At 44.5% G+C, this 27,095-nt stretch overlaps 1 protein-coding gene across 1 annotated transcript in view; it reads right to left on the reverse strand.

The window, feature by feature from the left end:
- Positions 1–25,355, reverse strand: part of LOC149751410 (uncharacterized) — a 45,581-nt gene extending 20,226 nt beyond the window's left edge. The window contains exons 1-3 of the mRNA XM_088710524.1: positions 24,884–25,355; positions 24,636–24,781; positions 23,229–23,265 (exon numbers count right to left, since the gene is read on the reverse strand). The gene's annotated coding sequence lies outside the window, so the exon portion shown is untranslated. The remainder of the gene's footprint in view (positions 1–23,228; positions 23,266–24,635; positions 24,782–24,883) is intronic.
- Positions 25,356–27,095: the final 1,740 nt, after the last annotated feature.

Consider the following 27,095-nt stretch of genomic DNA (forward strand, 5'->3'; position numbering starts at 1 on the left):
AGATTTCTTTGATTCCTCATCATTAATGGGTTCCAACTCCAGAATGCTATACCTAGAGCTAGGGCTCTTGGCAGGGCCTTGAAAGGTTTTGCAAGGTTACCTATGCTATGGGTTAACTTGTAAGGAAGAATTGTCCAAACTTAGCCATTAATCCTCGAGTGGTTACTAAGCCCTGTTTGGCAGAGCTTTTGAACGGCCAGAAAGCACTTTCTGGCTGCCCAAAATCATTTTTAGATGGAATAGGGGCGTTTGGTAGAAAAATCGGAAAGTTGTTTTAGCTTTGCCAGAAAGTTAAAACAGCTTTTTGAGAGGAGCTTCTCCGGAAAAGCACTTTTAGGTCCTGTTAGAAAGCTATTTTGAGTTATAATTTTTTTTCTTTTTAGACCAAATACCTATAATAAAATATAATAACTTAAAAAATAATAATATTAATATATAATAATTATTACTATAATATTTTATACCTTTATTATTGTATTATACTATAAATATTATATTATATCATATCATAATACATTGATATATTGTGTTATATAATATTAAATTATGTTATATTATTATGCTATAGTATACAATATTATATTTCCATATATAATAATATTATATTACATTATAGTAATATTGTACTATATTATATATTTATGTATTAATACATATTATATTTTATTATGCTTTGTTGTATAATACTATGCAATGATCTTTGTAGTCATTTTGTCGTACCAAAAGTACTTTCTCAATTTGTTTACCAAACATATATTAAAGTCTCACAGCACTTTAGAAATGTAGGGGCAAAACATGCTTTGTTGGTTACATTCAAAATTAGATTCTAGCAGGTTTGCAAAGGTGAGAAACTCTCTTGAGATGTTCCCTAGCAATCAACAAGGAAGAATACTTTTTGTCCATCAAAAGGCAAAAGGAGGCAATTTCATATATCAATATTGATAACAATGATGGCGTACCTACAATATTGTGCATCATTTTGCTTGTTATGGAGGTGGCATATAAATGACATATTCTCTACATAAACCTCCAGACTTCTATGGTAAAATATAGCGTTACTGAATAATAAACATCATGTTTGGACGTGATATTTATGAGCTAATGGTTGTTGGAAAGTACTTATGCCCATGTATCATGGTTTCTTACTCATTATTCATTTAAAATAGAATTTAGTTGTGATTATTATTTGCAACTTCTAAGGAAATCAATTGTATTAGTTATTTGCAACCTTTAAAGAGATTAAAGAGATTTTAGCGATCCAATCCAGTATGAACCATCAATAGATTCTGCAACAATTCCCATCTAGGCAGCATTGTCCACATGCTTGTGTGTACATCAAGAAACTCAATTAACTTAGTAGGATAACCATCTTCGCTAAAGAATAACAATCATTTGTTCAAGGACAATAAAGAAAAAATAATTCGTGCGAAGGAACTGGTGTGATAGTTGGTAAGGCGGCTCGGTTGTTGGGTGGCAGCAGTCGGCGGGCTTGGGGTGCCGTGTGGTGGTGGTCTAGCATCAGTCACTCGCCAACCACACCAATGGGTTCCCATTTGCTCCTTTGGCGTTGGCCTTTGGCTCCCTTGGCGTTGGCCTTTGGCTCCCTTGGCGTTGGCTTTTGGCTCCTTTGACGTTGGCCAATGATGTGTGCCTTGACCGAATTGAGGTACGCCGGCTGATTTGGAATGTGGCACTTGTGACTCCTAACTTCAAGCTTAACTTGGCTAAGAATGGAGGATGATTTTCTCTCTGGAACCTTGGGCAAATGAGGCCAATTGTAGACTACTCAAGGAAGTAATTGAGGCAACAAATGGCTGCTTTGATTCCACTTGAAGAAAGGAAATACAATGATTCTAAGGGGGCGTGATGACCCAACCTTAGCCTAATCTAAGGGGGGTTGATAACCCTGCCTTAGCCCAAGTCCTTAGGGACCGAATTAGGCACTATTGCCTACCCAAGCCTTGCGGCCGAACACACTTAAGTGGCTATTACAATGATGCTGAAAAAGACCCCTTCATTTCCCTAACTTAGGCCTTTATATAGGCCATTACAATGCCTAAGGAGGCGCCATGTGTTGCTGTAGTTTGGCTCTCTTCTTGGCTTGATAACTTCATGGCAACCGCTGGTTACTTGTCCTTGGATTAGCTGAAGAGATGCTTTGGTTGCTGTCCGGTTGCCAAGTGGTTTGGCCGGTGGTTCTTGATGGTTTCCGACGGTTGGGAGGCTGTGGCACTGCAGCAGCTTTTGGCGTTGGTTCCTTGCTGTTGGCTAGCGCTGCAATCTGCTGTGACCTGCGGGTCATGGCTGTTGGTTGGTGCTGAAACTTGGGCGTTGACACTTGGGCACCGGACGGTTGGCTGCTGGCCATCTGGTTGCTGGGCGGTAGTGCGCCGGACGCTGGGCACCTGGGCGTGCTTGATCGGGCGGGCCGCGTGCGTGGTCAAGAACCTCGCGCGCGCCTATTTGCCGTGCGTCCATTCCTTGGTGCGCGCGTGCACGCCGGCCTGGCCTGATGGCGCCAAGGCCGCGCACGCGGCGACGCTTGCCGTGCTTTCCTTGCGCGCGCGTGCACCGGCAGAGGCTTGAGGTGCCCTGGCCACCCATGCGCGGGTTGTTTGCAGCGCACCTTTTCCAAGCATGCGCACGTGGTCTGCTAGCCGTTCGCTTGGTTCTGGTGCGCGCGCTCGATCTGCTGGCTGTGCGCCTGCTCCAAGCGTGGGCGCGCGGGCTGGTGGCCGTGCGCTGGTTGCCTTCATGTCTGCTCGGTCTTTTGGCCGAGCGCCTTCTCCTTGCTTGGGCGTGTGCTGGCCAAGGCTTGAAAGGCCAAGGTCGCGCGCTGTGCGGTGGCTGGTGATGCCCGAATGGCTGGGGCACTCAAGACATTGGGCATGGTCGTGCCAAGCCCCTACGCGCGGCCTTTGGCCGAGCGCGCACGGCTAGCGCGTGCCGAGCCCAATGCCAAATAGTCCGAATGTTTCGCCCCAAGCCGTGAGTGAGGTTTGGCTTGATAAAGAAATAGGGGTAAGTGGCTAACCTCAATTGACATCAAATTGGCACTTGTAGAAGTTGGCTGAGCACTTGGCGAGGTTGGCCTTGACTTGCCCACCATGGTTCGGCCGCCAAATAGGGAAGAATTTGAGGGAACCTCACCATTCCCCCTTTTTGAAGAACACCCTTGTCCTCAAGGGTGAATCTTGGATATCTTCGGGCGATTTCTTCATAGTCTTCCCATGTTGCTTCATCTTGGGGCATGTCTTTCCATCGGATAAGTACTTGCCATATTTTCCTTCTATTTCTCCCCTTCTTTTTGATTTGGTAGTTAAGGGCTTCCATGGGTTGTAAAATCAGCCTTCATCATCAAACATGGGCAGTTCTTGTCCAATGGTGGAGGAATCACCTACTCTTTTCTTGAGCCAAGAGATATGAAAAACCGGGTGTAATTGTGAATTGCAAGGTAATTCCAAACAGTATGCAACCTTACCAACACGTTCTAACACCTTGTATGGCCCATAGTAACGTTTAGCCAATTTAAAGCTAAACCTTTTCCGCAAAGATTTTTGATGAGTTGGTTGTAGCTTCAAGTAGACATAGTCGCCGGGTTCAAACTCCCCATCCCTTCTTTTTTTGTCATGATATTGTTTCATCCTTTATTGAGACTTCTTCAATTCTCTTTTGACATTTGTCAACACTTCATCCCTAGCAAGCAATTTTTTTTCTACTCCATTCTTGGCGGTGCCAACTTCATAACGAGTGAGGGTAGGCGGTGGGCACCCATATACCAACTCAAACGGACTTTTCTTGGTGGAGCCTTGGTATGAAGAGTTGTACCAAAATTCTGCCCATGGTAAGTATTCTACCCATCTACTTTGTTGCTCATGGCAATAACACTGAAGATATTGCTCAAGGGTGCGATTGATTACCTCGGTTTGTCCATCTGTTTGAGGATGATATGATGAACTTGCTTTGAGTTTGCTCCCTTGAAGTGCTAGTAGTTCCTTCCAAAACATGCTCATGAATATCTTGTCCCTATCCGACACAATGCTTCTAGGAACTCCATGTGACCTTATCACATTCTCAACAAATACTTGAGCCATTGATCTGGCGGTGTAGGGGTGTTGTAGAGGAATGAAGTGGGCATATTTGCTGAGTCGATCCACCACAACTAAGATAACTTCATAGCCTTTGCTTGTAGGAAGACCTTCAATGAAATCCATAGAAATATTTTCCCAAATTTGGTTAGGAATTGGTAATGGTTGGAGAAGCCCCATTGGTGCTCTTGGATCATATTTAATTTTTTGACAAATACCACATTGCCCCATTGGTTAGAGTGAAGCATTTCTTCTATTGGGAAGGATTAAAGAAAGAGGTAAAGACCTGAATATCGCCTCTTAAGTTAGGAACATCCGGCACATACACATTGGATTTGTAGAAGATCAAGCCATCTTTGATGCTGAAATTTTTAACTCCTTCGTTGGAGGCTTCAATCTTCTCTTGGATCTCTTGAGATCGAGCATCCAATTTGACGGCCTCACGGATGTGATCCCAAATCCTCCATTCTACTCCACTAATAGTAGTGCAAATGAACTCCTTTGCTTCATGGTTCATCCAAGATTTTTCATGGGATATAGTGTGGACTGTGGTGCCTTCTTGGTGAAGGGACGCCGTCCATATCTTCTTTTGCCCACCGACTTTGAATTTCATGGTCATGGAATCATAGTCGGTGATTACCCTTCCAATGCTTCGGAGCCAAGCACTTCCAAGGACAATGTCAAGACCAACTAATTGTAGAATATGTAAATCGGCCTTGATACATACCCCTTGGATGTTCATCTTGACATCATAAATGACCTCTTTGCAATTGAGCCTTTCTCCACTTGCAACCTTGACTTCAAAGGGCTGAATTTGGGTAGGATGAAGACCCAACTTTGGCACAATGTTGGTGTTGATGAAGTTGTGGGATGACCCACTATTCACTAGCAAAGAAACTTCATTCTTTCCGATCCATGCAAGGAGCCTCATGGTACATGGCTTGGGAATACCTGTGAGGGCATGAAGGGAGAGTTCGGCATCATCATGATCTTCCTTGGAATGTTCTTCCTTGGTTGGTGCCGAGTCCTCTTCATTACCACTTGAATTGTTGGCCTCCTCTTCATCAAAATCTGCATCAAGAACATCAATAAGAAAGGCTTGGCCCGCTTGCACTTGTGCTCCCGGTTCCATCTTTCACCACACTTAAAATACAATCCCTTCTTAATGAATTCTTGGACTTCCTCCCGGGACAATTTCTTGACTTGAGGTTGCAGATTTTTGGAGTTGTTGATGCTTGATTCCTTGCTCTTCCAACTGATTTTTGGTGGAATGAGTTTAGCCTCCCGGTTGATAGTGTCTTTGATCATCCTTCTTTCGGATTGGTAGCCCTCCTCCAAAATTTCAGCCACCCTCATGTAGGTTGCTTCAACTTGAGTTCCTTGGTAAGCCAAGGCCTCAATCCATCCACAAAAGTGCCAAGTAGAGCCTCCTCCAACCATCCCGTCATCAATGTTTGTAGTTGTCGGAATTCTTCAATATAGGCTCTTATCTTACCTTCTTGTTTGATCTTTGCTAATTGCCCATGGTGATTGACATTTGGTGAAGGACCCCATTGGATCATAAATTCCTTGATGAAGGTCGTCCATCCTAGACTTCTTGCCTCCTTTTCATAAATGGACATAAGCCACTTCCACCATTTGCTTGCCTGGTCTTCCAAATAAAAACTTGCAAGTGTCACCTTCTAACTTCGAGCTTAACTTGGCTAAGAATGGAGGATTTCCTCTTCGGAACCTTGGGCAAATGAGGCCAATTGTAGACTACTCAAGGAAGTAATTGAGGCAACAAAAGGCTGCTTTGATTCCACTTGAAGAAAGGAAATACAATGATTCTAAGGGGGGTTGATAACCCTACCTTAGCCCAAGTCCTTAGGGACCAAATTAGGCACTATTGCCTACCTAAGCCTTGCGGCCGAACACACTTAAGTGGCTATTACAATGATGCTGAAAAAGACCCCTTCATTTCCCTAACTTAGAACTTTATATAGGCCATTACAATGCCTAAGGAGGTGCCATGTGTTGCTGTAGTTTGGCCCTCTTCTTAGCTTGATAACTTCATGGCAACCGCTGGTTACTTGTCCTTGGATTGGCTGAAGAGATGCTTTGGTCGCTGTCCGGTTGCCAAGTGGTTTGGCCGGTGGTTCTTGATGGTTTCCGACGGTTGGGAGGCTGTGGCACTGCAGCAGCTTTTGGCGTTGGTTCCTTGCTATTGGCTGGCGCTGCAATCTGCTGTGACCTGCGGTTCATGGCTGTTGGTTGGTGCTGGCACTTTGGCGTTGACACTTGGGCGCCGGACGGTTGGCTGCTAGCCATCTGGCCGCTGGGCGGTTGGCCGTTGGCCATCTAGTCGATGGGCGGTTGGTCGTTGGGCAGATGTGCGTCGGGCGCTAGGTCGGACAAGCCGCGCGCGTGGTCAAGAACCCCCGACCTAGCGCGCGCGGTCAAGAACCCCCGACCTAGCGCGCGCGCCCGTTCCGTATGCGCACGCTTGTCGCGCGCCCGTTCCTTGGTGCGTGTTCCTTGGTGCGCGTGCGCGCCGGCCTGGTGATGAGCACCCCAGCCCACCGAGCCAAATTCCAGAGGGCTCAGCCGAGGCAAGTCACGGCCAAATCCATCCATCGGGCCAAATCCTCTGCTTAGAAGTTTGCCCAAGCAGTGGCCAACCTCGCTAGCCACCAGCACAGCCCCAAGCAGGCCCTGCCTAGCGCCTGTGCGAGGTTCGGCGCCTAGCCACCAGCAGCATGCAGCCGACCGCGCGCCCAGCCGGCCACAGCAGCGCGCGGCCATCCGCGCGCCCAGGCAGCCCCCGGCATGCGCAGCCCGCTGCGCACACGCACACCCGACTCGCGGCCCTCTGCGCGCACGCCAGCAGGAGCGCACATCCCCGAGCACCCATCAGTCCGCTCGCAGTGGGCCCCAGACACAGTCGCGCCGCCTTTCGCGCGCACCACGGCCAGCGCACGGTCCTCCGCGCCAGCCTGCGCACGGCCTGCCACGCACGCGACCGCCTGCGCGTAGCTCTCCGAGCGCGCGCCTGCCTGCGCGCGGTCCTGCGCCCAACGCCCAACAGCGCGCACGAGTAGAATCCGGGCCGGCCAGCGCCCGAGCGCCAGGCCAACCCAGCGTCGTGCACCAGCGCGCGCCCGGCGGCCTGCGCCCACGCCCGCCTGGCGCACCCGAACCTCGCCAAGACAGGGGACGACTAGTGCACAGCCAAGCCGCATCCCCAGTCCTCGCCAACACTTGGCGCACGCACAACAGTGGGTTGCACGTGCGCCGGACATGGGCATGGACATGAGCGACAACCAGAGGCACCAGCCCATGCACACGCACAAGTGTGCGCGCGCAGAGAAGGCACAGCGAGCGCAAGGCTCAGCCGAGGCTGCATCCGGCCGAGCGCATCCAAGCCAAATAGGTTCAAGGCCAGCGCACGAGTCAAACCCAACCAAAGACACATCCAGCCAATCGAGCCCGCGCACATTGAGCCCAGACCAGCCAGCGCATGCGCGCCCAAGAGCCAAACAAGGAAGCCACGGTCGGCCAAGCCAAAGGTGTGACCAAAGGACAAGTGGCAATCATCCGCGTGCGAGAGCAAATAAGGAAAGGCCTCGCAAGGTAGCGCCCGGCCAAAGCCAGCCGGCAGGGACACATGGCGGAAATCCATGCACAAGCATAGGGCTAAACAAGGAAAGAGAATGCGCAGAATCAACGGAGGAGCCTGCTGGCTCTTCCATGGAGATCTGGCAGACGAAGACATAGGCGGCCAAGATGCATCAGGCCGTGAGATGAACGCACAACAGGAGGCCACGCCAGCAATCCGCGGGAGCAAGGGCGACAGCAGCGCATCCCGAGAAATCAGGAGGCGCATCACGGCAAATCAGGAAGCGCAACCCGGAAGATTATCCAGCCTGCCAACCGAGATCAGGATCAAGCCAAAGCGCGGGCAGGTGGCAGCATCCGCACGGGACACGCGCCCCGGCCAACCAGGTAGCGAATCCCGAGCGCCCAATTCATTCCAGCACAAGGCCGATAGGGCCAAGTTTAGTTAGACCCTTTGCGGTCAAGTTAGGAAGTCTTTATCATTTGAATTAAATTCCGAATAAGCCAAGGCACCCGGCCTATATAAGGAGCCATTAGGGCCCTTAGTCGGCATCGATCCACCATCATTTGAATTCAAGTATTGTGTCAAAGGTTGTACCCCTTTGTTTTCATTCGGCCGAAAGGCTTGGGCTAAGGTGGAGAACATCAACTCCCCTTAGATTGTTTTAGGCGTCGCAAGGTTCCTTCCAGATCTTGCCAAGAGTCCTTGAAATCGTTGCTTATTGGAATAGAGTCAATTTCCCTTTCATTATTGAGCCCCAACTATTGATTCTTTCCCATTGCTGGCAGCCATAAGCAATAGCACACGGCGTGGTTCCAAGGCAGCAAGAAGAAGAGCGTGATACCCACTTCAAGTCGGTCCCAACAACACATCCACTTCCAAACCTTGGCGCGGGGTTTGGGACCGCAAAGCCCGCGGGCCAACACTGGTGCTTTCATTGAGAGGCTTCAACGGAGATCGTTGGGTGATCGGCTTCAGTCTAAATCCACGGAAGGACGATCTCAAGGATATCCCTCTATCTATTCAGATCTAAACTCTTCATTGCATACGTTTAGAGGTCTGAAAATCAGATCTGAAAATTCCTGTTAAAATCTGTAAAAATCTGATTGTAAGGGGTAAGAACTTCATGGAGTCGGGTAGTGACTCATTCAGCCCGCAACAGCTCCTTGAAACCATAGAAAATAACAACGCCGAAGTTAGCCGGGTGTTGGAACACTTGGTGACCACGTTGGCCACCATGAGGAGAGAAGGGAATGCCAACATAGAAAGGCTAGAGAGGCGGTTTGCAGAAAAAGAAAACGGAGTGAATGAAGGAGAAAGAAAAATGAGAGAAGATAGGAGAAGAGGAGGAAGAGTTGAATGTGGTGATGAGTTTGTTGATAGATGGGCCGATGGCATCCCTATGGAGGATCGGCCAAGAAGCATGGAAAGGCATATGAGTGAACCCGTGAGGAGTCCCAACCCTTGGAGGCCTCATGGCCGACATGAGCCTGAGGGAAGAAGGAGAGGGGAACGGGTGGCTTATGAAAAAGATGTTAGAGTTTTCGTTCCACATGAGAGAGGGGTCCGGAAGCCTAAAATAGAATTCCCATCTTTTGGAGGAGATCCATACGAATGGCTCGATAAGGTCGAGCAATACTTCCAAGTCTATGAGATCCCTAGGGAAGAAAGGGTGACTTTAGCTAGCTACCATCTAAAGGGGAGAGTCAATAGGTGGTGGAGGTGGCTAAGAAATATCTATAAAAAAGAGGAAAACTACTTGGGGTGGACGGCTTTTGTGCAGGAGTTCATGAACCAATAGGGGCCTTCACCAACCATCAATCACCACGGCCAATTGGCCAAACTGAAGCAAGACGGCAAGGTGCAAGCATACATCGATGAATTCCGCCAACTCTAAACCATGGTGGAAGGTTGGTTGGAAGAGGCACTACTTGGCACCTTTGTAGATGGGCTCAAACCTTGGCTTGCCAAGGAACTAAAGCTCAAGCAACCCACTCGCCTTCAAGACGCAATGAGGATGGCGGAAATCCTTGACCAAAGCAGCTCCAACGACTGGCGCCCGGCCAAGGAAAGCTCTAACTGCAACCATGCCAATCCGCCGCCAACCAAAACCCAACTTGCAACCACGAGCTCCTCAAAACAGCAACACCCGAAAGTCAAGAGGCTCAGCCATGATGAATTGCAGGAATACATCAAGAAGGGGTTGTGCTTCAAATGCGGTGCCAAATGGGAGAAAGGCCACCGCTACAAGCCGGGTCAATCCTATGTGATCCACATCGATAGCAGCGAGGACGAGGCCGAAGACGATGCTACAGCCACTTCCGACGGCAGCACCACCGAGGATGATCCCATTGAAGCCAATTCCATCAGCCCCCTACCAAAGGATGCCGAGTTATCCTTGCATGTGCTCACCGGGATCCAAAGGCCTTCAACCATGAGGATGACTGCATGGATCGGCAAGCATGAAGTGTCATTGCTCGTTGACAACGGGTCCTCCCATAACTTCATCAACCTGGGAGCCCTTCAACGAGTGGGTCTTAAAGGAGCAGCCACCGAGCCCTTTGAAGTGAAGGTGGCAAGCGGCGAAAGGCTTAAGTGCCAAAAGGTTGTCAAGGACGTTCGGCTCAACATCCAAGGGGTAAGAATTTTAGCTGATTTGCATGTACTCCAACTTGTAGGCTTGGATGTAGTCCTTGGCAACACATGGCTTCGAGGCATCGGGAAGGTAGTCACGGACTACAACACCATGACCATGGAGTTCCGGCTCAATGGAAAGAAGCTATGGACAGCACTCCACCACAAAGAAGTTCGGCCGTGCGAAGCCAACATGATTGAGCGCTTGTGCCGAGGAGGAGCTCTATGCTTTGCCATCATTTTGTCCAACCAAGGAGAGGCTGCGGGGGGACCTCAACCGCAGCCAAAAGAAGAACTGCAGGGCTTGCTGCCGCATGTCCAAAGACTACTTGAAGCTCACCGTGGCGTCCTTGAAATGCCAACCACGCTCCCACCAAGACGTGCCTTCGATCACCCCATTCGCCTTAAGGAGGAAAGCAAGCCAATCAATGTACCACCTTATAGGTATGCGCATTTTCAAAAAGGAGAAATTGAAAGGCAGGTCGAAGACATGCTGAAATAAGGGATAATCCGGCCAAGTACCAGCCCATTTTCATCACCAGTTCTTTTGGTGAGAAAGAAGGACGAGTCTTGGAGGTTTTGCACTGATTATAGAGCCTTGAACGAGGCTACCATCAAGGACCGGTTTTCAATCCCCACCGTGGACGAAATGCTCGATGAGCTCCACGGTGCAAGGTTCTTCACAAGATTGGATCTTCGGGCCGGCTATCACCAAATAAGGATGCGCGATGAAGATGTTCACAAGACGGCGTTCCACACCCACTTCGGCCACTTCGAATACTTGGTCATGCCATTTGGCCTATGCAACGCACCGTCGACCTTCCAAGCAGCCATGAACCAGGTATTCATGCCGCACCTCAGTAAGTTTGTAATTGTCTTCTTCAACGACATCTTGATCTATTCAAAGACCCTAGAAGAACACATGCGGCACCTAGATCTAGTCTTGCGCACCTTGGAAGAATATCACTTCTTCATCAAGCCTTCCAAGTGCGCCTTTGTTCAGACCGAACTTGATTACCTTGGGCATGTAGTATCCGGGGATGGTGTTCGGGTGGACACCCGAAAAATTGAGGTCATGACGGATTGGCCGCTACCCAAAGATATTTCGGCCTTCAGGGGATTCCTAGGACTCACCGGCTACTACCGACGGTTCGTCAAGGGCTATAGCCTCATTGCAAAGCCACTCATGACCATGCTGAAGAAGGATGGGTTTGAATGGACCCCTGCAGCCCGCCAAGCATTTGAAGATCTCAAACGGTCCATGACTCAGACCTCTGTGCTTGCATTACCTGACTTCAGCAAGCCATTCCAAGTTTTCACCAATGCAAGCAATGACGGGATTGGCGCGGTCTTAGATCAAGACAAGCAGCCATTGGCTTACATTTCAAAAGCACTTGGACCACAAAAAAGGGCATGGAGCACGTACGCAAGGGAGCTGCTCGCGGTAGTGCATGCGATCAAAATTTGGAGGCCCTACCTGCTAGGGAGGCGCTTCACCATTGTCACCGACCAGCAAGCTCTTCGACACCTTCTACAACAGAAAATCGTGACTCTGGAGCAACAAAAATTCTTGGTAAAATTACTTGGCTTTGAATATGACATTGTTTATCAACCAGGAAAGGAGAATAAGGTGGCCGACGCATTATCCCGGAAGGAAGGAAGTCCATTGCTCGACGACACCCTTGAGGACAAGGGTATTCTCCAAGAGGGGAGGGATGATAAGCACCCCAACCCGCCGAGCCAAATTTTAGAGGGCTCGGCCGAGGCAAGTTACACCGTATGAGAAGCTGCCGAAGCAATATGGAGGCTCCAGGTGTCTTGAGCTGTCAAAGATCTATAATCCGAACCTGCATGAAGGAACTCTACTGCCTGTGCCCGAGCCCGCTCCATCACGAACCGTGGGGACGGACTGAGCTCGCCAAAAACTCAAGCGTTCCTGGCCATCCATATCTGGTAAGCTATGCAGGACACCCTAATAGCCACGAAGCGCATTTGAGAGGAGTTGTCTTTACCAAAGCCTTTTCTCACTCTACGCGAGAGTTTCTCTCACAAAAGAGCCATTAGTCACCTTTTTGTCCTCGTGCGGAGTTTTTTTGTTATTTCTTTCACAGAAGTGCTAACATCGGTCTCAACCTGTTATGTCTTGGTGAAAATAGGCAGACCAGCCTTGGGCTTCATCTCCACGAGGCGGAGTCCTCCGATCATGCCCACCAGGCGCCGCCTCTCCTCCTCAACACCCATCCTCGCTCGCGCTCTCTTTCAGATGGCGCTGATCTTCCCTAAGAGGGCTCTATAACCAGCGAGTTCTCCCTCAAGCATGGCTTCGTTCGAGAGCCAGAGGCGAGAAGCCACCGCCGGCTCCCAAGAAGAATGGGGTTTGGATCTGTCCTCTGAATCCGTAGTGCCGCACTGATCGCCGACCGTCGGCCGTCGATTCACTCGCTCGTCTGGGACGGAAGACAGCAAATCTGCTCCAGCGACATCCGTTCCTTCCACCGGACCTCCAAGTTGATCATCTCCCTCCTCTCTCTGGAAACCATGATCACCTCCAGCAAGCTCAAATCGGATTTCTACAGGTTAGATCTCTGATCCCTCTCCGAATCTCAGTCAAAATTTCCAGCCTCCTTCTCCGACCCCAAACCCTCCCTTCCCCCTCTCTTCAGAATGCTTCCCTCAAATCCCTAATTGCTTGCTTGTGATTTGGGGGTTTTGGATCTTGGATTAGGGTTACTTTGGTTGGATGGTGATGATGGTAGGGATATAATGATTTAAAAAAATTCTTGTAGAGGGATCCGGTCACAAATTCAAGCTTAAAGTAATCACATTGGGGAAGAACGTGCAGCTGTGAGCAGTGGCTTCGTTCTAGAGCCAAAGGGGAGAAGTCACCGCCGGCTCCTAAGAAGAACGGGATTTGGATCTGTCCTCTGGATCCATAGCGCCGCGCCGATCGCTGACCGTCGGCCGTCGATTCACTCGCTCGTCCAGGATGGAAGACAACAAATCTGCTCCAGCGACGTTCGTTCCTTCCACCGGACCTCCAAGTTGATCGTCTTCCTTCTCTCTCCGGCAACCATGATCGCCTCCAGCAAGCTCAAATCGGTTGATTCTACATGTCAGATCTCTGATCCCTCTCCGAATCTCAGTCAAGATTCCCTGCTCCTTCACCGACCACAAACCCTCCCTTCCTCCTCTCTTCGCAATGCTTCCCTCAAATCCCTAATTGCTTGCTTCTGATTTGGGGGTTTTGGATCTTGGATTAGGGTTTCTTTGGTTGGATGGTGATGATGGTAGGGATATAATGATTTAAAAAATTCCTGTAGAGGGATCCGGTCACAAATTCAAGCTTAGAGTAATCACCCTGGGGAAGAACGTGAAGCTGTGAGCAGTGGCTTCGTTCGAGAGCCAGAGGGGAGAAGTCATCGCCGGCTCCCAACAAGAATGGGTGGGTGCTCTATTCAACAATACAGGATGCCCCCACATAACTTCTTGAAGTATTTCCCATACAATCGGTTCTTTTTTCCGAATTTGACTTTTAGCAATCCCTATGTTAGAAGCAACATGTTGTCTGATTAGAAATAATTAACCGAATAAAGAAAATAATTCTTTTGATACATTCGAATAATTGAACGTTTCACAAGTACTGAACTTGCTGCCCACTTCACCTGTCACAACAGCTAGAAAGAGAATGGCCGCTCAGACTGCTATTTGACCATCAAGTCGCTCCAATGCCATCGAGAAGAAGTCTGTCTCAAGTCATGCAGGATGACCGAAAACGAACTCACGGAAGTTCGATCATATATAAATAAAAATGGACTTTTGACCAACTATGTCAGATATAACATCAAGCTCTATATTTAGCTGTTAGCCTTCAGACTAGCATCATTCCTTGCTTCTTTTCTTATAAGTAAGGCTAAAGTCAAGCAGAAATGATTGAATGAAAAAAAAGAACACCCCCCTTTCGGACTAGCACTCCTAGCTTTCCTCCCTTTGAAGTAGATTTATCAGCTCCACGAGTCACTAGAAAGAAGGTGAAAGGCCCACCACTTCCATTTCCGCAACCTAAACCTAACTAATACTTAGTTGTTTCCATTTCCTCGTCCCACGCGCCAAATCAAAAGAGGAAGAACCACCCTTGTTCTCTGGTGCGGGCCCATTGCCTGTGCTTTGTGTCTTAATCTTCTTCAACATCTATATTTGGCCTAATAAGTCCGTGCTAAACCCATTTCTCTTGATTCTTTCTTCCTCACTTCATACTTCAGACTTTGAACTTGTTGAGTCAGGAGCTGTAATCCGCAGCTTTAGTGCTTTAGGTTGACCGGCAAACACTATTAAACTTCGTGACAAATCACGCTCATGAAAATGCAATACACCTGAGCGGTAGATTCGACAACGGAAGTCCATGAAGGCAGGCTGCTTGGTTTTCACATGACGGTTCGCCATTTTGATTTGACGGTTCCATTAGTGGGTTGTTTCCTCTTCCTACGCCTGCCTGCTGCCCCGCCCTAGCTGCTCCCCAATCCTGTCAAGATGCTGGCTTGTACGAGTCTACCGGAACTCGTGCTTTTACTCGACAAACCTGTTCAATAGCTGCCTCTGCTTCTTTCGCCGCGCCGCTAGCCGAGATAGGACGGATGCCAAGAGATCGATTGAAAGAAAAAACGGATAGCTCGACCGATTGAGACAGCTACCGGGCATCATAATTTCTGAATTTTTGCGTGAATCAAGATTGAGATTGAGGAAAGGAAGTTTTCGAATCACTGACTCAGGCCCATTATTGAATCCTATTCAGCAGAATATAGAGGTACTTATGGCAGAACAATCTTTGACGAACAAGAGAAAAAATCATTATTATTTCGATACAAGACGACACAAGAAAAGGGATTTTCCAATCCCTTTTACTCTGGTTTCGTCCCGAACCTCCCCTTGACCCATCCTCTTTGATTTTGATTGTGGGCATTCTTGCGAGTGAGATCTGGTTTTCTTCATTTTCGACCAATATGAGTAGCAATTGGCAAACCTCTTCATGCTGATAGGATGACGAGTTCGAAGAAGCGCATTAGCTATGCAAGAATCTGTGTTGAGGTTGACGCGTCAAAGGACTTTGACCTTCAATGCGGAAATTGTCCAGTGACCCATGTGTGGTATTTGAAACGTCTTCCTAGTTATATCGCGAATCTTTTAGATAAACCCCTTAAAGAATTAGAAGGCCTGGTATACCCCTCTTCCTATTTAGGGGGTTGAGGCGAGAAATGGCTTGATGAACCGTTCCGTTCGCCACGCACCGGCCCCATTCACTTGCAACTCGTAGAGGCTGTAAGTACACAGTGCCCCACTGCTATTTGAAATTCAAACGGGCATAAGCACAAGGTTTCCGATATTTGTATTTTACGTACCGCAGTAATTAGGAATAGAGAATTTCTTGAATATTGAATTTCTATCAAATAAAAGTCTTATAATCTCTTCTTTATGCACTTTACCCCTTTTTCCTATATCAGCCCTAGTCAAGGTCAATAGAAAGGGTCGTAAAGAGTCATTTCTTCTTTTTTTGGTCATGCTCATTCCATTTTCAAGCATAACAAAAGGTTGGTATTGAATATGTGTTTTGTTTATTGTTCAGAGTATCAACCTATCTCAGCCCCCAACCAATTTCTTACATAACCGATTCTTTCCCTGAATAGGTTGCTAGTGTTCGGTCCTGATCCAAGATGAGGAACCAAACCAAGTCGTTGAAAGTCTTCCTCAAGTGAGTACTGGTCCACCTGTGAAATGGATGCATAAGGATGTTGTGTTCCGCCTGGAATACAATCATGAAGTTGAAGGCGGAATAAGCCTACTTCCATGAAAGAAAGAAGGAGGGCTCATAGAGGGTTTGGCTCTACTCTAAGTGGAGATTCTTGTCCCAATTTTCTGGTAAAGGTGGTAACCTTTCCCTTGGGAACATGATGATATCTTTTATTTGAGGCAGGAGTTCACTTCCGCAAACCCTAAAGCTACTCTTACTAGAGCGACAAGAGAAAAAGAATGTGATCTTCAGGTTCTGAGTGAGCTGGGCAGTCATTCTCCTACTCCTTTCTATGTCTCCTCCTCTTATGGAAAATGGGAAGTCGGACTTAGAATCTGCTTATTCAATCTCTTGTCCAGATTAATCTCTCACTCCACCAGGGCAGTTGGCTTTCGCGAAGCAAGGAGTCAGTTCATCAATGCGCTATAGCCGACTCTATACACGAATATCTTCTTTCTTATCCCACTCTGTCTCTCTTTTATCGCTTACGCCTCATACTTACCGATCTTCTACCCATAGGCGGAGCGAAGAAATCGATCTTTCCGCAGAATTCATCCCCATCAAAGTCGAGGGGTCCTCATTCAAAAAAGATAAAAATAATGGGACAAGGAGAGGAGACCCCCTACCCAACCGAACCTATAAAATAAGAAGTGGAATACTTTGCCTAAGATCATGGATTGGATCGCGTGAGTACTTTGAATCGAGTCTACACTCCTAACCATCCAAAATTCTCAAAAGGGTGTTGACCGATTAGGGTTAGGGAGAAGGACCACCAGCTTTCCGGCGATAAGATGAAACAATCCGGCAGATAATTCTGGCCGGGTTCGATCATCGATTTGGATCTGTCCTCTGGATCTGTAGCGCCACACCGATTGCCGACCTCCGGCCGTCGATTCACTCGCTCGTCCGGGACGGAAGACAGCAAATCTGCTCCAGCGACGTCCGTTCCTTCCACCGGACCTCCAAGTTGATCGTCTCCCTCCTCTCTCCGAAAACCATGATCGCCTCCAGCAGGCTCAAATCGGTTGATTTCTATAGGTCAGATCTCTGATCCCTCTCCGAATCTCAGTCAAGATTCCCCGCCTCCTCCTCCGACCCCAAACCCTCCCTTCCTCCTCTCTTTGCAATGCTTCCCTCAAATCCCTAATTGCTTGCTTGTGATTTGGGAGTTTTGAATCTTGGATTAGGGTTTCTTTGGTTGGATGGTGATGATGGTAGGGATATAATTATTTAAAAAATTCCTGTAGAGGGATCCGCTCACAAATTCAAGCTTAGAGTAATCACATTGGGGAAGATCATGCAGCTATAAGCAGTGACCCAAGTAGAGACAGGGGAGATGAGAGGGAAGAAGGTGCGACTAGGGTTTTCTCCGAGAGATCCACACCCTCAAGGGTAGAAGAAGACGATCTCAAAGGTGGGAGAAGAAAAGAGAAATTGAATGGCTGGATGCTAGCATCGTTCAAGTCGGCGAAACTGACAGATGGCAAAGGAGGAAACTAGATGGATGGTTGAAGAACGAAAAAGAAAATCAACATCTCAGTAGTTTATTATCACTATCATTGCTCTTTAGAATTTTTTTTCTTATTACTAATAGAATTTTTCCATAACTGATTTCAAATTGTTCCTATTTAGATATAAATATTTTTACCTTTATTTCTACCAACACATGGTAGGTCGTTATCAAAATCATGTGATTGTTGTAACTTTATAACCTCTAATAAAATTTTTTAAGCACATGAAACCTTTTAGATGTTTAAATATTGCAAAGCATTTAGTAACCACATACACATGTGAGAAGTTCTGTTGCTAGATGCCTCATTAGGAATTTGATAGAAGACAATGCCAATATTATCGCATTTCTCATTTATGAGTTGAGATTTTTTTCTGCCCTTCTTAAGTTGATATAGTTTCATAAGATTCATTTCTCTGTTTCATCTAAAGATATGTCGATACCTTGGTTGGTTTCTTTCAATTGCCCTTTAGGTTTTAAGGTTAAGAGCTTTTTCTTTTTTATCGTATTGTGTTATTTGTCCACTCTTCTTTAAGTCATCGAGTTCCATTGCTATCGATGATTGTCCAATCAAACGTTGCTGTTTTAATTACTTCATGTAGTTCTCATTTCTATTCTTAATTCTATGCCAATGATATACTGCATATTCTCCATCTCCTGTCCTTTTTGATTATCTGCATGTACATGTTTTTCCTAGTCTGTGTTGCTTCGGGGTTTTATTGTCCCATGGTAAGATACGAGTGCGCAGTGTAAATCTTTAGATATCAAAGTAACATTGATTGATGCAGTAATATATCTTAGTACTGATTATGAATGTATATGCAAATTGAGGGAATGGAAGAATCAAAGAGAGGATGAATCAAAAATAGAAGAGAAATTGCATGTATAGGAGAAGAATTGAGTTAAAGAGAGGGAAAAGCATTGGGCCTGCTGTGTGCAGCAAGAAGAGCCTTGGTCCCCAGTTCTTGTGGAAGGAAGACAAACTTGACTTGTTTTCTTCTTTAGTTCAGTAAGGAATGTCTAGTAGGTCTTTTATTGTGGTCAGCTAGCTTGACTCTTCAAGGACTGAGATCTGTTCTGCCAAAAATGAATAGATCCTTTGGCTATGACTAGAGATATTATTAAGTTTATTGTCAAGGATTGAAACATTTCAATTTGCCATCAAGAGTTGAGATTGTTTCTCTCTTATATTAAGACGAAAACACTAAATGGCTGAAAGAACTTGACCTCCATCAAGATCCACTCTAAATCAGTGGGAAGCTCGTCAGTCCTTAGGAAATTAGTTGCTTCGATGAAGAAGCCGGCAGCACTTCGATGAACTATATTATATATTTATGTATTAATACATATTATATTTTATTATGCTTTGTTGTATAATACTATGCAATATCCTTTTAGTCATTTTATCATACCAAAAGTACTTTCTCAGTTTGTTTACCAAACGTATATTAAAGTCTCACAGTACTTCAGAAATGTAGTTACCAAACAGCAAATAGCTTTTTATAAACGCTCTACATCAAAAAGCTCTATTCAAAAAACTCTACTTGCGAAAGTTTTACTATCAACAACTCTGCCAAATGGGGCCTTAGGCAAAAAAAATTATCCAATATTTCAATGGAAGATCTGAAATCTACACTAGATAAAAGCTAAATCAAACTTTCTCCATCTCCTCCAACATTGGGATGCTATTTTTGTAAAGAGAGAATCTAATCCCGAACAAAGTCCCTCCAACCAGATATTTAGCATGTCTGACTCTATAATGAATTTAAAAGGCATAGGGCTCATTCATTAGATTTTTAGCTATGAATCCCATATGTGTCTTCCGAATGATTGTCAAAAGCTTGTAACTACATTCATATGAATCTTGCTCCCAAAAATTTGCCTAGAGGAGCAAACTTCCAGTATTCTCTAATTCTAGAAAGCTCCTACTCGCCAATGATTGACTTCTTAGATCAAAGCTCCTTCAGTCTTGAAATAGTTCCATCAGATAGTGGTGCAACATTTTCAAGTTGCCTCCTAAATGCATTTGCCACAACAGCCCAAGAAACAGGAAAAACCCTATTTGGCTCTGCATCCAAACTTTCCAGGACTTGGCACTAAAGAAACCATCCTAAGCCAGTCTATAAAAGGAAGCATACCTATTAAAACCCTCCTCTCTATCTTCCATGATGTCTCATGGCTCACCTAAGTCAGCTTGTAACAGAGTATTATTTTAGGTTAATGGTAATGTCATGCTTAACTTTTTGATTAAACAGGTTGTTAATTAACATTTTCCCAAACTTCCAAAAGTTCTTGCTCACTGCATGTTTTCCCTACCAAAAGGCATTGTGTGTTCTAATGATACACTTACGATCATCAAAAGAAAGTTATGTCCATGAGCATAGTCATCAAGAATGTATAATCTGAATCAAATTGGCATTCAGCAATCCAGATAGGATTCCTAGATTGGAATTACTTCGATCATAAGATCTGGATCATATGATCCAAATCTAAATAATATTTGTACATGCTAAAGCAATTAACGTACCCATCATTTAAGTTTCATTGATTTCTTAAATTTCATAATGATCAAAATGTTACTGATAAGCTTTTAAAACATAAAACTAGTAATCTCCTTAGATTTTTCAATTTCAAGAGTAAAGAAAAGATTTAGTTGTTCGAAAGTTAAAACTGAAACTGGAATTTTAATTTCTACAAGTTTAAAAATTTGTTTCCCTTTCTTGAACAAGCTTCCACTGGGAGGATCCGTGCGGGCATGTGTTTAGTCCAACATCGGTTATTCGCTGGATAGATCTTGAGTATTTATACAGGATCAAGAAACTCAAATAATACCTTCCGGCTAGCCATTTTGGGTGAGGTCTTGCATTGTTACAAAGGGTATCAGAGCGGACCCAGTCTATAATCTATGTGGACTAGGAGACACTACAGCACATTCCATTGGAGCTGACCACGGCCGATCGTGGTATTTGTGAATAGATTTAAATGAATTTAAACCCTTAGCCTGACAAGGATGCTAGAGCTTGAACGGAGAGAGAATGTGAGGATCCGTGCGGACGTATGTTTAGTCCCACATCGGTTATTCGCTAGGTAGATCTTGGATACTTATACAGAATCAAGGAACAAAAATAATACCTTCCGGCTAGCCATTTTGGGTGAGGTCCTGGGTTGTTACATCTACCTCAAGAGAATTAAGTTAATACATTTGTAGGGGCAAAACATGCTTTGTTGGTTACATTCAAAATTAGAATCTAGCTTGTTTGCAAAGGTGGAGAAACTCTCTTGAGATGTTCCCTAGCAATCAACAAGGAAGAATACTTTTTGTCCATCAAAAGGCAAAAGAAGGCAATTTCATATGTCAATTCTGATAACAATGATGGCGTGCCTACAAATATTGTGCATCATTTTGCTTGTTATGGAGGTGGCATATAAAAGACATATTCTCTACATAAACCTCCAAACTTCTGTGGTAAAATATAGCGTTACTGAATAATAAACATCATGTTTGGACGTGATATTTATGAGCTAATGGTTGTTGGAAAGTACTTATGCCCATGTATCATGGTTTCTTACTCATTATTCATTTAAAATACTGCAAATCTTTGTGCAGGTACACCGCCGAGCGGGAGGTGGCTCTTATCCTCTTCTTCCACAGACCGGCAGCTCCCTCGACTTCTCCGGCGTGGTCACCCTCGGGCCAGATTTGAACAACAACACTTTGTATTTAATAATTAATTATTTTTTATAACTATCAATCATTTCCCCTTGATAAAAATGAAAGAATGAATATATATCATTTTATTATTTATACATATATTTTATTTACAAGCTCTCAAGAAATAGATAATTCATGATTATCTTTTATATTTGTTGCAATTAAAGAGTAATGGTTGATGTAGAAAATTTATAAAATCTATTAACATTTTTACGTTACTAATATCATTATTAAATTTATCAAAGTTATATATGTAGAAAATTAATATTTTATTTTAATGCAAATCCAGTTAGACTAGTGACTTGAACCCTTGACCAGGTCGGTCTCCATGAGGGTTTAGAAACTATACCCATGCATTATGTGCGATCTAGATAGATAATGAATGTTTATTCTTATCATATGCGGTCACTTATGTTAGTTTTCATTATTGAATTCCACTCAAGATCCAATTTATATCCAAAAAAATATGATTTATATCCATATTCGGATAAAAAATACGAATATAACTAACATTCAACTTGTATCTATATCTGGATCAGATATTAATATATCCATATTTGTATCCATATTTTTTTCAGCGAATATAAATGTAGATACAGATATTAAACGGACACAAATATGGATAACATCTGTTTTCACCCTACTGAAGGACCTTTCAATTCTAGAATTTCTACAAGATTTCCAAGTAGAAGATAGCGAACCAGAAAAACCTTTTATAGATAACCTATTTTTAAAGAATTTCAACAATCCTCTGGTATGGTGGCACCTAGAGAACTAGTGAACTCCATTTTCCTTCGGCATTGCAGAGATCACAATTAGAGGAAAATTGTTGGTGCCTTTTCAAGAGATTCTCATCAATCAATAATTTATCATTAACAGCCAGCCAATTGAAATTTTTAACCTTAAGAAAAATAACAGATGTTTAAATCGGAGAGAATTCCTTCTTGACCAGATTATCAAAGTTTAGAAATCTGTAGGAAGAATTGACAGTGAAAGATGCATCAAAAGACCATCTCTAATGAGCTTTATCCAGATGAAGAAGGGTTGAATTGTGAAAGAGAAGATAACAAATCAGAGAGCATTCCAAAATTAAATAATCACCAATTGTCCTTCAAAAGAAAAGATGCAAATGAGAAACACCATCAGACCATTGAACGGGAGGAGACACAGTAGCATATTCATCCAGAGTGATGGAAAACAGATCAGGATAAAGATCAGATAAAGGGAATTGAGATTAGAATAATTTTTTGGCAAGCCTGAATTTTACAATCTTCAAAAAAACATCCTTCTCTATAACAGAACAACAGGGAGATTTCTTGACCTAAACCGTTGCCTAATTCCTTTGGTCCACCTATGCCTTCGTAGGCCAACCATAAATAGTCTTACATCACAATTTCAACTTCAGTGCAAACAGAAAGAAGCACACTGCCATAATAACAACCACAATTACCAAAGTACCATGTCCACCTTTCTAGAGTAAAATGAAAAGTAATTTATATTCTTCTAAAAAGGATGTGTTGTCAAAGGACACATTAGATGTCAGCCAAATACAAACATTGTGAACTATGTCCCCGTTAAAATGATAGCTGCAGTCAGTACACAAAACAAAGCTCAAAGCACAAGGGAGAAGAAAGTAAGCATCATCACAACAATTAAAAAAAATAATCATTAGGACAAAGGTCACCTGAATGCAGATATAAACATCTATCTGTATGTGAATATACACACAGAGAGACTGTCCGACATTAAGACATTAAGGGGCCCAAAAATGATGAAGAAAATCATGCACGCATCCCATCAGTACATAAAGAGTTACAACATTCATGCTTCATTGCAAGCATGCAAATAAATGCCAACACTAAAACTAGTATAGAAAGATCAAGTAGAAATCAAAGTAAACTTGCCTTAGGTGCACTTTCCCGAAATTCATCAACCAACCACCTATATAAAAAGTTATAATTTTAGTTGTGCGAAGGTGTTATACAATGCAAATATAAGTTCTCTACCGAACATAAACTAGTCATAATCTTGTAATAACTTGGATTTATTATGAATATATGACAGGCCAGACAAATGTGAAAAAACATGATAGGATCAGTTTTTATTTGTTTTCAGTTGTTAGATACGTGAACTGGGGCTACCCTCAATGGTTAAACCCCTCTGCTTAACAACTTGAGATTCTAGGTTCAATTCTTGGGTGGTGCACACCCAAGCATTAGGACATTGGTAATTATAATGCAGGTGGGCCTCCTTTCTCTCTCGAAAAAAAAGTTGTTACATATGCATAGTAACTTGTAGTACTGATGAAAGCATAATAATTTAGCGCACACAAGTTCATCATCACAAATGCCAATACCCAATTTATTTGGATCCAGCGTATAAGCCTATAGCTTTTCATATCTGGGGGTGTCTCAACATCATCACTTGGCTCACATGCTACCTAATCTAGCTTATATATGTGCCTCATGTAAATGATTGATGAGATATCTTGCTTCCAACATGAGAAAGTTAAATTCAGAAGCAATATGGCCAAACTGCACTAAACTTATTTGATAACAGAAACTGCAAAACATATTTCATGAACAGCACAAGTTGAAACTACACAAACTAGAAATAGTACATAAGTTATTGAACTCAAGCACTGTCTTGAAAGAGCCATTTGGCAATAGATGATGATATGTGCTTGAAAGCCAGAAGCAGTTAAAGCTGGGTGAGGGGGCACAAAGCAACATCCTATAGATAGTGCAAAAAGTGACGTAGAATTTGCCTTAAGATACATTAGTGCAATAGATTATTTTTGGTGCAAGGAGTTGGAAGCTTTAAGAATTTGGGGAGAAGTAGAATCAAGATACCAAAGCAAATTGATACCTAGGTCGACAATTCTGCTTCCTACACACAAGTGCAAACACAAATTAGTTATAGAAGTATACACCGAGAACTTGAGAGCACACATTTTGTGATCTGTCTACAAAAGAAGCATGATCTTACTGCATTTTTTTAGTGACTGATGCCTTGAAAAACTACATGTTGCATCTATGGAGCATGGCCAATTTTGTATCAACTAGCATGCATAACATTTAAAGTATTTTTAAAAGTTTGAATCAAGCCCACAACGAATCTAGTGAATATGAACCATTCAAAATTCAGATGGCATGCTTGTTGATCCAAAAATGTACTAGTAACCAGTTTTAAGTAGGGATATGAATAACAAACATGGATGTGTAAGAAAATAGAAAATATGTCAAATTCCAAGTGAAACCTCTAATTTCTGAAATGGAACAAGGACCAATAATAACCATTTGAAGCAGTACCTATAATCAAAAGCAGGAAAGAACCAGTGCAAGAAATTCACTACCAAACCCACAGTAGCAATATCTGCGATGGCAGTATCCGTCAAGTGAGAGTGTTAAAGCCGGACATTAACATAATTAAGCCCTTGCATAGCTCAGAAGACAACCTACGATATTAGATAACTCTCAGTACTTAATATTGAGAGGGAGAAAAATTATTCAAAGTTTAATATCTCATAACTTCAGGAAAGTACAGTTTGGTTCACAACCTTTACGGCAACCTTTTCGCCATCATGAGTTTTAGCAGCATGAAATTGCGCAAGAGAAGCACTTGCCAGTGGAATTGGATCAAAATCTGCAAAAATCTGAGCATTCATAATTGTTTAATCAATAGAGGAGTACTTCATAGGTACTGTGAAATGAATGGCCTTAAAACATGCACATAGATTAAATGAAGAAGGCCTTTGCTATTAAATAAATTGTAAAGAAGAGCACAAGAAGGCATACCTACCAGCAACATTCATTATTTCAGCACAAATAGATAATAAAGAAAAATATATTTTTCTCTAGTTTTTTGCAAGATAAACTTGAAAAAGGAAATGTAACTGAATGGACTTTCTCTGGTGGCTCCCCAAGCTCTTTCACAAATACACTTCGCACTTGATCACAAGAGGAAACTGGACATCTCTTCAGCATTGAGGCCCTCATTGTTTGTACATATTCTTGAGGAACTACATATTCCTATAACAAAGTAAATTATCCATTAAAAAGATAAAAATGAATGGATAAAAACAAGTATCAAAGAACAATAGCTACATTTCAACTGAGATTTTCTCCTGCTGTTGTGTTGTGATGGCGACGGCGGGTTCTGCCGTGGCGACGGCGGGTTCTGCCGTGGGGGTTTCAGCGGCAGCCGGTCCGGACGCCTCCGGAGTGGCCTCGGATTCAAAGGCCTGCATAGAGACATTCTCCGGCGAAACGGCGGGTTCCGCATTGGGGGTTTCAGCGGCAGACGGTCCGGAGGCCCCCGGAGTGGCCTCGAGGGGGTGGCCGGCTCGGAGGCCGGAGTTTCAGTGGAGGCGGGTTCCGGAGTGGTGGCGGGCTCCGTCACGGGGGTTACGGCGTCGGCCGGCGTAGGGGGTAAATTGGGAGGTGGGGGTCTCGGCGGCCATGGAGGAGGGAGGGGAGACTTCGGAGACGGGCGTTTCGGCAGCGGCGGCAGCGGGGGATTTGGATTTGGAGGCGGGGGTTTTGGATTTGGGGGTGAATTTGCGGATGGTTTTGACGACTCGTCTCTTGGGAGCCATTGGACGGGAGAGATTTCTAGGGTTCCGAACGGAGAAGGGAATGAAGGGGATGAAGAGGGGAAATTACCGAAAGGGGGGTTGGTTTTGTTGCCCGTTTAGCCCCTGGCAGCCCGCAGAAGACCGGATCAGGATGCACGAAGCCACCTGGATGGGAACTCTGTCCAGTCCAATCCGAAATTTTTCGGACTTGGGCATTAAAAAAAGGCCTATGGGTTGGGCCTGGGTAAGAAAAGCGGCCCGACCAAAAAAATCGGGCCGGGCCTGGTCCTGGGTGGGAACTAAAGCTGATCACGGGCCTTCTGTCCAGTCCGATTCGAAATTTTTCGGACTTGGGCATTAAAAAAATGCCTATGGGTTGGGCCTGGGTAAGAAAAGCGGCCCGACCAAAAAAATCGGGCCGGGCCTGGTCGGACCATTCTGGCCCATTTCTAGATTCCAAACAAAAAAAAAATTGGGCATGTCGGGTTGGGCCTATCGGGTCGGGCCGGGCTAGACGGGCCTAAAACCAGATTTATAAAGTCGGGTCGGACCTGGACAAAAATTTAAGTCTGACAGTCAGGCCGGGCCAGGCCTGGGCATAGCAATTGGGCCTAATTTCTCCTGTAGAGCACGGCCCGGCCTGGGTTTTGATCAGCTCTAGTGGAAACGGGAGTACGCCACATTTCGAATTTGCGTGAAATGAACTCACGTGCGTGGGAACGGGAGAGCGATGAGATGAGAGGTTTTGAAAGCGGCATGATGGTTTGGTTTGTTGACATTCGCACATGCAGATCAATATGCGATGATGAATGAATAGTGGATAAAACGTTATAGACAGGAGGCATAGAACTATCTAGTGGTAGGCGTTTGTTATGGCCAGGCTGCTTAATCAAATGAGGGTTTCATAAAGTGGTCAAAATAGTTTGACATGCGGACATCATGATTATTAGATTAATCGGAATCTATATGTCTTGTTTAAAAATCATTCATCGACTTCATATAGACCTTAAAAAAAAAGTTTTTTACACGTATATCCTCGTAAATATCAAATTTTGCGTGAATACCCTTCCAAAAGTGATATTTGCATGTATACCCTCATAAAACACTAATTTTGTTATTTTGTTCTTTTTTTATCCTTGTTTTTGCATGTACCCACATCATCTAACGTCGTTAAAAAATTAGCGGTTTCAAATTA

The sequence above is a fragment of the Phoenix dactylifera genome, chromosome 14 (assembly GCF_051530095.1).
Source record: "Phoenix dactylifera cultivar Ajwa chromosome 14, Ajwa_hap1_PhDact_Kaust_v1.1, whole genome shotgun sequence".
NCBI lineage: Eukaryota > Viridiplantae > Streptophyta > Magnoliopsida > Arecales > Arecaceae > Phoenix > Phoenix dactylifera.